This window comes from Osmia bicornis, chromosome 1 (assembly GCF_907164935.1).
Source record: "Osmia bicornis bicornis chromosome 1, iOsmBic2.1, whole genome shotgun sequence".
NCBI lineage: Eukaryota > Metazoa > Arthropoda > Insecta > Hymenoptera > Megachilidae > Osmia > Osmia bicornis.
The window spans coordinates 15936791-15949374 of NC_060216.1; the positions used below are offsets into that span (position 1 = coordinate 15936791).

The window sequence follows — 12584 nt, forward strand, 5'->3', positions numbered from 1 at the left end:
GAGAAAGATAGAAAAGGAGAACAGACAGCAGCGCCACATTTCCCTGTTAAACAAGAAACGTCAACCATTTCCCGTTCTTCGCTCCGGTGTCTGGTTTGCTATTCGGTATCCAAATATCCAGGCTGGCACGGTTAAATTTGTATATGTATGCGTGCGCACAAGTATCTCTCTTGATCGTGATTGTGTAGGTAATAGTAGTTGATCCGACGGCCATTGCGTATACGTACTGGAGCGGTGGCACGTGTATGTGTGTGTGCAAGGTATACACGCGTGTGCGTTTTCCGTTCCGCGATTCGCGTTCGCGTATCCCGAAAAGATGGCCGCCATGAAAGCGTACGGTGGTGATGTTGACGTCGTTCATAGCAAGGCCGCGTTACGTGTTCGAAAAGCGTGAAAGGAACGCGATCATTCGAATGTTTCCACGGTTCTCGTGGTGCGCTAATACGAGAACACGATACAACAAGAAAGTTGTTGGTAATTCGAGACGCGAGTGCGGTATTCGCAGGATCCCTCTTGTAGTGCTCGACGAAAACGACGATCGGGAGAGAGGTGATAGAAGAGAGGGAGAGCAAGCAAGGAACGTGTTCAGTACGGGGTTAAAGGGAATCATATGTGACAGAGAAAGAAATGGACGAATTATTTATCAAAGAGCAGAGGTAAGAAGGAAGGAAAGAAGAAAAGCCAGGGAGCGCGTGGAGAATACAACAGGGTGATACGGAAGCGAGTGATTGATAGAATCGTGGGTGGTGTGTGGTGCCGCGAGTAAAACAAATGCGTGCGCGTCGTATCCGAACAAGCTTCTCTCTTGCCAACAATATTCCGATTAGTCTGGTTTTCGCATTTCCTAGAAGTTGCGTTTTATGCGTGACTCGAAACTTTGTGTCAACGAGGGACGGCCATATTAATCCGTAGCCCCCGCCGTCACACATATTCGAAGAATCTTACCTCCTCGAGGTGGTGCCTCTAGTTTTACGATCTTGGTCACTTTTTTAGTGTGTACCCGGTGTTGCATCGTGTCTTTATCCTGTTGTGTCGTGCCGTACCGTATCGTATCGTATCGTGTCGTGTCGTGTCGTATCATATCGTATCGTATCGTGTCGTCTCGTGTCGTGTCGTGTCGTTTCGTGTCGTGCCGTGCCTTGCTGTACCGTATTGTGCCGTATGTATGATGTGATTCTCAATCACTTGGATGTACGCGTAACATAGTCTTTAGATTTTTCCGAATGACGGTGCGTGTACGTAGTACGTGAACAGCGGCATTTGTGTGTACCAGCAACATAAACGACGGTCACTATACGAGTTCTATGCCGCCTGATGTTCATGCATCGCACCGAGCAACTTACCGGTTCTCCACCATCGTGTCTACCCACTTTGCCAGCAGTACCACCCTTCCTAGACTCTGTACTACCCACAGAGTAAGTACACTACCTATATTTTTGCTTATATTTTTCATGTTTATATTTCTTTATTTAGCTTAAATAATACACTAAGCAAATATATATTTAGTTCTACAATACTATCATATGTTTTAAATAAGAAAATAATAGTAATTTGTGAAAGGTTTTGTCTTTAGCGAAGACACATATTAATATGTACTTCATGCGATAGTTCATTGATAACTTGTTTCCAGAAATGATAGTTGTATAAAGCATCGAAATCTTTATTGGCTTTAGAGTATTCGCTTGTTTTGTCACATGTTGTTTGTTGATCGTATGCTTAAGGAAAATAAGTAGATCTTGGCTATAAATAAAAGTATCCTTTAGAACATTTTTCTGTCATTATCTTGCTATTATGAGAAGTATTGATGATATTTATTATTGCAGTAACGTACAAGGTATTATTTTCATTATTATTCATAAAATGAAGTATGCGAGACAAGTTTATCAACTGTAGATAACATTGAGCACTATTTTGAAAAATATTTAAATAATATGAGTAGGGTAATGACATAACCTCATCTTGACAACAGTAGCATTATAATTTTACAAAGACTTATTTTTACAAACAATTCAGATATTAATAATGATAAGTGATCAGTTATGGTAATTGAAAAAGTGTTTTACATAAAGGGCAGAATATATGAAGGTACTTAGCATTGGAAAAGCACAGAAGAAAGGGTTGAGATTATGGAAGGAAGAAATGTTTTTTTTTTATTATTATTATTATTATTTATCAGTGTTACGATTACGCAGTATGTCAAAGGAAAAATAGTGTAGAGAAGGATATCAATTGATCGCATTTGACATGCGAGTAATTTTTAGGGTGAAAAGACGGTTTCGCGACGATTAATCATTTCCCTTCTAGCAGCTCGGCCTATTTAATAGCGTGTTCCAGTGGCCTGTCGCTCGGCCTTTTTATACCGGTTTCAAAGGCGGTCGAGTGTACTTGGTGTATTTCGTAGCAGTAGTGCCGTTACGATGCTACCCATGCGACATTTTTGTCACTATTAACAACACTATTAAATTTTTAAACGCGTCATTGATAATCCCGCGGTGGTAAACCACTTGTTAAACAACTTTTCGTTTAGGGCATAATATTGAGAGTATTAAGAAAATTCTTTACTTATGAAATATTTTTTAAATAAATAGAAAGAAACGATCATTTTCCGAATGACTTTGTGCGGGAACGGTGAAAAGGGGATTATTAAAGTATTTAAACTCAGCTTCTGTAATGTAAGTTTTGGTCCGGGCATTCGGGAAGAAGGAAAAGAGAAGGGAGAATAAAGTTTTCCCTTGGAAGGTATTGGATCTGGCGAGTGGGGGAAAGGCAAGAAATAGCGAAAGCATTTCTAATTTATCTTTGGAGTAATTGGACCGTTCTTTTGTGACTCCGCATTTCATATTTTCTCGTGGAATCGACCAATTAAGTTTCCGATCTAAACCAAGGACCAGTTTTTCTCGTTTCAACTTGGTTGAATAATTGACTAGGGGAATTAATGTTTCAAGAGAAGCTCTCTTACTGGATCTGACATTTCGAAGTAGCAGTTCACGTAAGCTAGCTGTCGTTTGACCGATGACCCTTGTGCTAGTCAATGTGTTTACAAATACGACAGGTTGAAAGGATGAAGTCAGTGAAAATTTATGTGTATCCCGAAATATCATCAACTTATTTACAATCCTGATTTACTCTGATACATCGTGATAATTCTTTCGGTTTAACTTTACGTTTAATTTTCCAATGTATTGTAATTAAATTTACTCGAGAGTAAATTGAAACAGGGTTGCTTGAAAAATGGAATTTCAATGGAAATTCGGATTCGATAGTATATACACGGTTATCGACGAACACATAATTATCTCTGCTCCTCTTTTCACGTTTATTAACTGGTTTAAAGCTGTAACAGTAGTGGAATATCGAACGAATTCGTTAGAATTCGTTACCGTTTACCCGCTCTCCGTTGCTTTCTGTTTTATCTTATCATAATGCTTTAATCTTTGCCGCGCAATAATGCACGAGTGCCGTTATAAACTGTATAATACCAGTAATATTCGATTCGTCGAGAGAAATCATTTCTCTATGTTAATCTGCTTTTCAGCTACAAGCGAACCGAATAAAATAATTAACACAATTATTCGATCAGAACATTACCGAATCGGTTTAATCAATTTTCAAATTGACGTTCATTCCAAGAAGAATGTTACAAGATATGTGAAAAAAAATTGGGTCCTCCGTATCCAGGGTGCCCCGTTTAAGCAGTAGGGGATCAGCTGATTTGCACTTACACGTGGAATCCCCCGTAAACACAAATATAAATAATCTCTTAGCGTTCGATGGCTACGCAATTAGATTGTACGCGAATCTATACGCGTTCGTTTGTGTAAGTGCAAGTATTTGCGAGCATGCAATCAGCTGTTTGCTCAGTCGCTCAGGGCACCCCGGAAGTCGAATTTCCATCGGTTATATCTCGGAAACGGTGCCTCTGATCGCAAAGTCCTACTAAAGTTTTCAATTTATTTCCTATTATTATTTCCACACTATGTGTATATTTCTGTGAAAACATCGTTGGAATTCGCAGCCTTCTTGTCTACACGTAGGAACGTCACCGTTCCGTCTTCTCTCGCCACTTTCCACGACTCAAGTTCCCTCGAGAGTTCTTCAGCCCTATCTCTAGGACAATACGAACTGTATAAGATTCGTCTTACAACCGCTTGCACTTACATACGTAGGGTGTTATCAAAGTTGTATGAATTGCTTCCTTATTTTCTTTCCCCTCCAGAAATTGTTTTGAGTAAATTTTTTTTAGAAATCTTGCATAAGGAATAACATTTGTTGGCTAGGCGATAGAAATTTGTACACAACACAGAGAACGTTTATTTCTTCTCTATAACAGTTGCATCTTCCAGGGCGTTGAACAATTTTATAGGTAGACTAAAGTTTATGTATGTAGACCGGGGATAGAAAATGTTTCGAAAACGGAAGCTTGAAACGCCTTGAAATGCCTTGAAATGGCTTTTTAGTAAACCGGCGAACCTGTAAATACGGCATTGCACGCGTTTCTCCTACAAGTGGAGACTTTGGTTGACGTTGAAGAGCTCCCTTGCACTTGGAGTACGATATTCGAATGTTTGCGTTGCGATTCAACTAAAATACAAATAAATATTGCAACGAAGTAGCATGTCGAGTTTCTGCAGAACTCGAAAGGACTCGTTTGAAAGGAATATTCTCGAGTTTCGTGAAAATTCTGAAATCGTTCCCTATGAAACCTATGGAATCGCCTCGTTCAACCGTCTTCGGTGTTCAATCTGCGAAAGATTAACGTGCTTTTAAGCATTTGGTAAATGACTTTAAATCAGACTTAATCGACTTGCTAGCTCGATGTAATTCCGCTCGATTCAGATTATCTGGATAAGGCGAAACGAACGTTCATCGATGCATGGTAGATATACGGTAGAAGTAATAGAAAAAAATTCATGCTTAGTGTGGCATACGATAATATTAAAAGTTACTACTTATAGAATGGATTAACTTTTTGATCCAATTTCTCAGAACGCTCTTTCTATTTTCATTTTCTATTTATGTAAAAGTATTCATAGAACGTTTATATTTTCCCAAGAACATAAAAAACCGTTAAAGTAGCCTGTAACCCATACTAAGGTTAATTATATTTAATTATGTCGAATCGACAGCTTCGGTCACCGGTGAGCAACGTTCACATGTGTTCGAAAAAAACTCTGCCAGTTCTGGGGTAAGTGCCATGGGGTTCGTCACAGTCCTCTTACCAAAAGCCAGATCACTCAGGAACAAAGTCCTCGTTCTTTAGCAATACGGCGTTTCTCTAAACACTCTTCATTGAAACAAGCAGTCCTTCGATACCTGATAGCTGGGAGACCCAACATCCTCGGTTACCAGAACTGTTTAATCTCACCCTCTTTCAAGTCCATCGAAAGCGAAATAGCGTCCGGCTATCTGCATTCGACTTCGTTAAAAACGAAAACGCTGACGCTAACATATAAAACAATAAACGTGTTAAGGCCGCACGCGTATTCTGGTTACGCGAAAGGTGAAATGAAAACACGAGGTACGTCTGTCGTTCGCAACACGCGACCGTGCTATTTTTTTTTTTTTTTTTCTCTCTCTCTTCTGTTCGTTCAACGACGTTCCACGTTTTCCTGCTTATTTCCCTACACGCGACGCCAGAACACCCTAGTTCCTCCCCTTCAATCAGCTGTGCTGCTCTTAACCTTTTCCTTGCGTTCAAACTATGCGTATATGTACAGGGTGGCTCGAATACTCCTTTATTATTCTTTATAATTTTAAATCTATAAAGCGTTCGGTGAAATCAAAACAACGATGAATATCTTTGATCGAGATTGATAACCTCTCCACTTAGGACTTTAGTCCAATCTTTATCGGTCACTTAAACGTTATCTCGATACGAAACGTTGGAACTCTACAATTTCGAAAAGTCTATCTTTATATCGTGTTTCTTTTTTTTTCCAAATCGGGATCGTTGTTCTTTCGCTCGAAACTTTCCGTTTGCTTTTCAAACGTTTTCCACTATTTGGAGAAGCGTAATTAGAATGTGCAGGTTGGACAAATGAAAACACGGTTAGCACAGCCTCGACGCGACAGTTTAATTATACCAGAAATTTAATGTGATTTATTTGACACGAATTTCATCTGTAACTCCCTATTGGTCGGTTCGAACACCCTCCAGCCGAACACCTATTTCCACTCCCGTCACGTTCGTCTCGATATTTTTCTCGTGACGAGAATGCGCAGCGAAAGACCGATGCCTTTTCAAAATTATTATTATTAAGAAAACGTACTTTCTTTTAAAAAGAGAAATTCAAGCAATTGTGGAATGAAATATTTAACAGTAGGGATGTAAACATAATTTTCTTTTTATCCTGAAATGGATCACGACTGTATCGGATATAGATATCTATAAACCGTTCAACGATGTATACAAATTCACGTGCTCGAAGCAGGACCGGCTCACAGTTGTTTTCAATTCTTCGAACGCTCCGGTCGATGTCCGTGTACTGTTGTGAATCGGTCCTACGGTCGAGCACATGAATTTCTATTAATTTATGTTCATACGTTTAAAAGTGAACGTGATTAAAGAAATGTATTTGAAACGTAATATTTCGATAGCGATTCCCGTTTCATTTCGCGTTACAAAGGCTTCGAAAGACGTAGAGACGGATCGCAAAGGTTGATTCGTGCGGGAAGAAGAGTGAAAGTAAGCAACCGACCGACCGGATGGTTTGCCACGACCACCCTCGATCGTCTCCTTCCTCGTCACACGAAAGCCCACAGACCCAAAACATTTCGTGCTGCACCCTACATGTAGCACCCCTACAACTTATCGAGAACCCTCCGCCTAATCCAGCTGGAAACACATGGTTCGTCATCGTGCTTGCCAGTCGAGCATATGTAACGCGTTGCTTTCTATCGCTTTAGGGCGGTAAAAATCATCGAATCGATCCAATCAACTTCGTACTATGTATAATGGTACGCCACTTCTAATTACTCTTTGCTCGTGTTCGATCCGTCATTGTTTGCCTCGGATACCGTTTCGTTTCGTTTCGTTTCGTTTCGTTTCGTGTAATTTCACGAAATCAACACCTTTCTTAGGAAAAAAGAAAATAAGCGCGAACCCAGCAACTCGGTCCGAGGATAATTTCTCGTTTATATTTTCTACGTGCCGTCACCCACTACCCTTCTCTTGCCTGCAGTTTAGGGATTAGATCGCTATCGAGATTACCAGACTTACGCGTCCCTCGCCTCTGCGCGTGCACGTTTTACGAGCTAGCTCCCCTTTAAGGGTTAGAAAACGTAAAAACACAGCACACGCCCGTATTACGCTCGAAATTACCACCGGCAACTAATACTTTCCGCATTTCCAGCAAAACGACTCCGTTTATAACTACATATGTAACTTTCATAATTCTTCACGATCGCGTTTCCAAATCCTACATTCAGTTTGTCATTAACGATCCGAAAGTGAAACTCGTTCTGTTACAGACTGATTGAGTAAAAGTGCACAGGTCATCTGAGAATATACTTCCGTCGTACGCGTTTTTATTAGAACTCGTGTTCCTGACACGCAGTCGTTCGTTGATGGGGTGTACAGGCTCGCCATAAGCTTAAAGGGGATGTATCGTTTTCTTTCTTCTTCAATTTTTCCACCTGCTTCTTCGTCTAGGAAAACGAATTCAAACGAAACCGCGTACAATTTGTTTCTTTTTCTAACACAAGGGTTAGATTTGTGAACTTGTCGTAAATTTAGCTAGCCACCCATGAACGATCCTGGGCTCAGGGTTTCGTCACCCTTGAATCGAGTCAAACCATCCCTAGCCGATCAGCTGTTCGCTCAAGGCTGAAAGTCAAACAGCCTATCTTTAATCGTTTAACTAGCAATGGTCTATAGCTTGTCATTCGACTGAAAAAGGGTTGAAAATACGAGGTATTTCACGATCGTCGTTATTAACTGGGAAAAAAGGGGATAAAGGTACGTTAAGCGCGAGACGTGGCTCTTAATGCTGGCACGAAGAAAATGAACGCGATAAGAGGAGGCAGAGAGGCTCGCGATAACCAAATGGAACCACGTTTAGAGCCACCGAATAACATTTTCGATTCAACCGTGTGTGTAAGCGACACGCTCGTCTTTGGAATTTATCTTTGTTCCTCCTGCTTGATGCTTCATTTACATGATAAAGAAAAGTAACGTTGCCGCGCAATGTCAGCCTTACACCGTAAGGTTTTAAGGCCGACTGTAAGGCTCGATAGACGCTGATAATTGTAACCGTACGTTCTTTCCGTGACGTTTCTTGAAACCGTTAGAAACGCGTTGTTTCGTAAAGATAGGTCAGTAAACTCTGTTCCCCGAAATACCATTAATATTCGACGGTACCATCTCTGATAAGTTCTTTTGAACAAAATCGCGACACGCTCCTGTCGCGGATTTTCCTCGATCGGGATTCGAATTTCTCGGCGGGATGGAAATTTAATTCCGCAACCAGCTTTCGCTTAAGGAAAGACAGCGAAAGCTCGTCGACGTGGCTTCCACGAGGAATTAGAAACAGAACGAGCAGCTCGATTGAAACGCTATCGATTTTTTTTTCCTTTTTTCCTTTTTCTTTGATTCACCGTTGAAACGGAAGACGAAACATCCCTGTTTCTCTCTCGAAGTATATCCTAATGCGACGTAGAAAGAACAAAGGGTTCCCGAGGGAATGTTCTCTTCGTAAGAAGCATGTGGACCAAATTGAAATTTTCTCGCATTATATTTCTTAACGCGGAATTTAATTAAATCCCCTTCTAACACGATTCTGGTGTTTTGATGAAATGAAAATGTAATTTCAAGCTTTTGACTTCCTCCAACAGAACAGGGACAAAGTTAGTTTGTACTTCTTTGAAGTTGACATGTTTTCGCGGTGTATGTTCTCACAGAGACCTATACAACCGGCGGCATGGATAAATCTTGTTTCTTTCTTAGAATCGATTTAATTTATCAGAAAATGGGGAGAGGAAGGGGGGAAAAAGTTGACGAATTCTAAGAAGATTCAGGTCTCGAGATGTTAGGTGGTCAAGCGATGCAAGCTTTCGCGTGTTACACGCGACACAAAGCTACACTGGCGACGATAACGTGCAAATACCGCCGCTTTTACTTTGCCAGTGTTGGACTACCGCTCGAATAGCTATCGTATAAAGCGAAGAAGCTGTGCCAGTGGACGAAACGCTTTTCTGCTTTGCCATCGACCGAGCTTTCTTCTTTCAACCGTATTTCTCCGCGTTCCCGACCACGACCACGACCACGACCACCTTCGCTAACCCATTTTTGCATGGAATTCAAAAATGTGTTCCATCCTGTAACGCGAGCCAGCGACGGCACATTTAAAGCTTTTAATCTTTCTGGAACGCAAACGTGAAACACGCTTCTGTTTACCAAGCGAATCGAAGAACAGCTGTGCATATGCTGTTCCATATTTTACAAAGTAAATTAAAAAATAACTTTGCGAGATACGAGTTGGCATTTTTCTCGTCCATCGAAGTTCTAGCTATTTCGTAGACGTAATCTCTATTAAAATGTCGTTCTTTCTGGTTGCGAAAGGTTCTGTAACTCGAACGAGCCTAACCGGAGCCTACGTTTAACCCCGAAGTACTACGAGTACCTTCTTCTGCTCGTTTATCCAAGATTAGACGATCGCAGCCGGTAATGAGCTTTCGAGACTCCGAGACTAAACGCATTATTCGAGAACTCCTCGAGCCTCTCCACGCGTACTCTTTCCCTTTTACGAGGCTCCTTTTCAACCGTACACTGAACTTACGCACACTTTTCCCTCTGTCTCGAATCAACTTGGTAATATCGTGAAACTCCTCGTCTTGCGATTCTATACCTTCGGACTGTACACCGTAGAAGAATGCATTAGACGTAATTTTAGGTTGCCATCGAGGGAATCTATAGTTTCCTGGAACGACCACTGATAATAATTAAATATAGACGTCAGCGTTTGCTTAACAGTAACAGCTTCTAAAAAATGAATCGTCGTGACTTATCGGGTAAAGAGCGTAGGTATTGCATCAAGTAGAAACTGTAACACGTTTCATGCCGCAGGCACAACCTTAATTAATCGTTTTAGATACGCGTTGCTGGAAATCTTGCTGGCGAATCATGGTATCGAGTCCAAGTCTGACACACATTTTTCTTGACCGTCCCAAATCCTGTAGCGGGAGCTTAATTTTTGAACAAAATGGAGAGGAAAGTATAATATCGAAATGAGAGTGATGCATTAGACGGAAGCAAGGAGACGCGAAAAGAAAGAAACGAAACCACCTTCGTGTCTCCCTTAAAAGGAATGAGAAGAGAAAATAAAGCAAAATGGTTGCGTGCGCGTGGATGTGGGTGTGTATGGGGTTAAAAGTAGAGACATTGTGCCGTTAAATATCACGTTGAGGAACGTGTTTCCATTGGGGATTTTCGGGGACAAAACGAAATCCGAGGCGAGATATACAGATACCGTAATGGTAGAGTCGGAAACACAGTAGTCGAGACACACCATAGGGAGCAGAGGAGCATTGTTGTGCTTGTAAAAAGGGAAAAGAGACAGTCACGAGCAGACAACGCTCGCAACTTTCGATTAAATTGTCGTTTCCTCGCGAAGGGTCAGCCGAACATTATAAATTTTTCCTTTTCGATTCCATTTCTTTTTCGCGTATCCCACCATTTCGGCCAGTATTAGCTCGTTGCGTATCAAACGATCGATTTTGAATTTCTCATAATAAATGTTTCTCGTAAATCGTAGAGCGTTCGCAGATTTTCTTATGTAATCGAAAATGTCGCGAAGAAACACAAACGTGCAACGTCCTTGGTGGATCTATTATATATAGTACCTACGGAAAATACGAGGAAAAATGCGCTTAATGAAAATTAAGGTAATCGCGTGGCTGATCCAACATCGATGCGTCAGCTGTTATACGGCAACAGGTGGTCCTTTGTCGAAATGGATGAAAAAAAGGGTATCCTTTTTTTAACGACTTTCTACTCGGTTCTGGATCGATACTCGTCAAATTTAGGACGACTTTTCGCTTTTCACTTTGAAAAAAAAATCATAAAAGGATATCCCAAAAATGTATTAATATTTCTAACAAGAACGAAATAATTATACTTTCAACAGTTTCTGAGTCGATAAAACTACTTATTGCGGTTGTACCCAAATGTTTTGGAGCACGTATCGATTGAAGAAAAAGAATCTTTGACTATAAGAACGATAAGAAGGATATCTTGGATGTTTTATGCGAGCAGCGTGTCAGTTGTGTTGGCCAGCAGCACAGAAACACGTCTATTTGCGTGCCCCGTCACGTTAGAATTCGCGGACGTTACAAAATGCAGCGCGGACTACGCGTACGGAATGCCAGCAAGCGAATTTCAAGCAGATTCTTTCCTTTCCTTTTCTTTTCTTTTCTTCTAGAATGACGTCCAAGTTTTTCGCCCCTGTTCGAGGAGAAGGACTCGTCCTTCGCCTGGAACGTTTTCCTCGACGGTCAAGTAGCAGACTCTTCGGTTAACCCGACGAAGGAAGAAATTTCAAAGGTATTTCCTTCCTTCGGTATCAAGAAAAGAATTACTGTGAAAACGGAGTGACGTTTATTCGTCAGACTCGAATAAATGTTCGTCGAGATAGCAATAATAACGGAAGAGTTTCGAGACGAACGGAAAGACCGGAAAGGGAGCTAACCCGATTAAGTTGGAATAATTAGGATTTTGCCGTGTCTCTCGGTAAATCGAATCCTCGCATTAGCAAGAATGAAAGTTGCGTTTCGGAGGCGCGATTCCGCGCGGAAAGGAAAATTCGATTCGTGTGCTCGATCACGTGAGAATCAGAACGGCGAGAACGCGTAACCCTGTGTGCAAGGTAGACGCAGCAGAATCGTGTAATCGATAGATAACTTTCTGCTTTGGCCCGGCTTCTGGTTTCGTCGGCAGACGGTGAAGGCAGAATAATAGCTATTCGTCACGAACCGGTGCAAGCCTCCGAGAGAAACGACCGCACGGTTGTACAGAATTAATCTTATGCAAAACATTCGAAACCGAATTCTACAACATTATCCTTTTCTATCCTTGACATTGCGTTTCGAGTTCGCCTCGTAGGCAAACTTTCTGCATCGCGATTCGATGACATAAAAGTGTCGCAAATTGCCACTTATGACATATCAATTCGAAGCTTATAGTTTCACAAAAATGGCTACGTAAACGATTTATCAATATTTCTTCAGTTATTGCCAATGATCAGATTTCGTTACGTGCCAACCATTCGAACGTAACCGAGTAACGAACCATGCTCAATTAACTTTTTTCATCCTTTTTGTTGTAGGTAAGAAATTACCGGAAGTTCTTAGAACTTGAATCAAAGCTTGACTAATGAAATCCTTAACGAAGAACTTGACTTCTTTTTACGGTTGTTATGCTTGAAATTCATGAAATATGACATTGATCAATAAACGTTCATTACGTCTGTTTTCCTTTTTCCTTTTTCTTTTTATTTTTATCAAAGCTTTTGCTTCGTTCGAACGGCCTTCGATTACCCCGGCTCGATAGAACGTCCGAGATAAATGTTTTTCTCCTTCTGAAAGACGAA

General features: G+C 41.0%; 1 protein-coding gene across 9 annotated transcripts in view; it reads left to right on the plus strand.

Annotated features, from left to right (window-relative positions):
• The first annotated feature begins 61 nt into the window (after positions 1-61).
• Positions 62-12584, plus strand: part of LOC114871918 — a 28054-nt gene continuing 15531 nt past the window's right edge. For 6 of the 9 annotated variants that reach the window (XM_046286719.1, XM_029178499.2, XM_029178505.2 and 3 more), the window contains exon 1: positions 62-1415. The gene's annotated coding sequence lies outside the window, so the exon portion shown is untranslated. Of the gene's footprint in view, positions 1416-11417; positions 11540-12584 lie in introns of all 9 variants that reach the window. The other 3 variants (XM_029178500.2, XM_046286708.1, XM_029178502.2) reach the window with 3 other exon arrangements.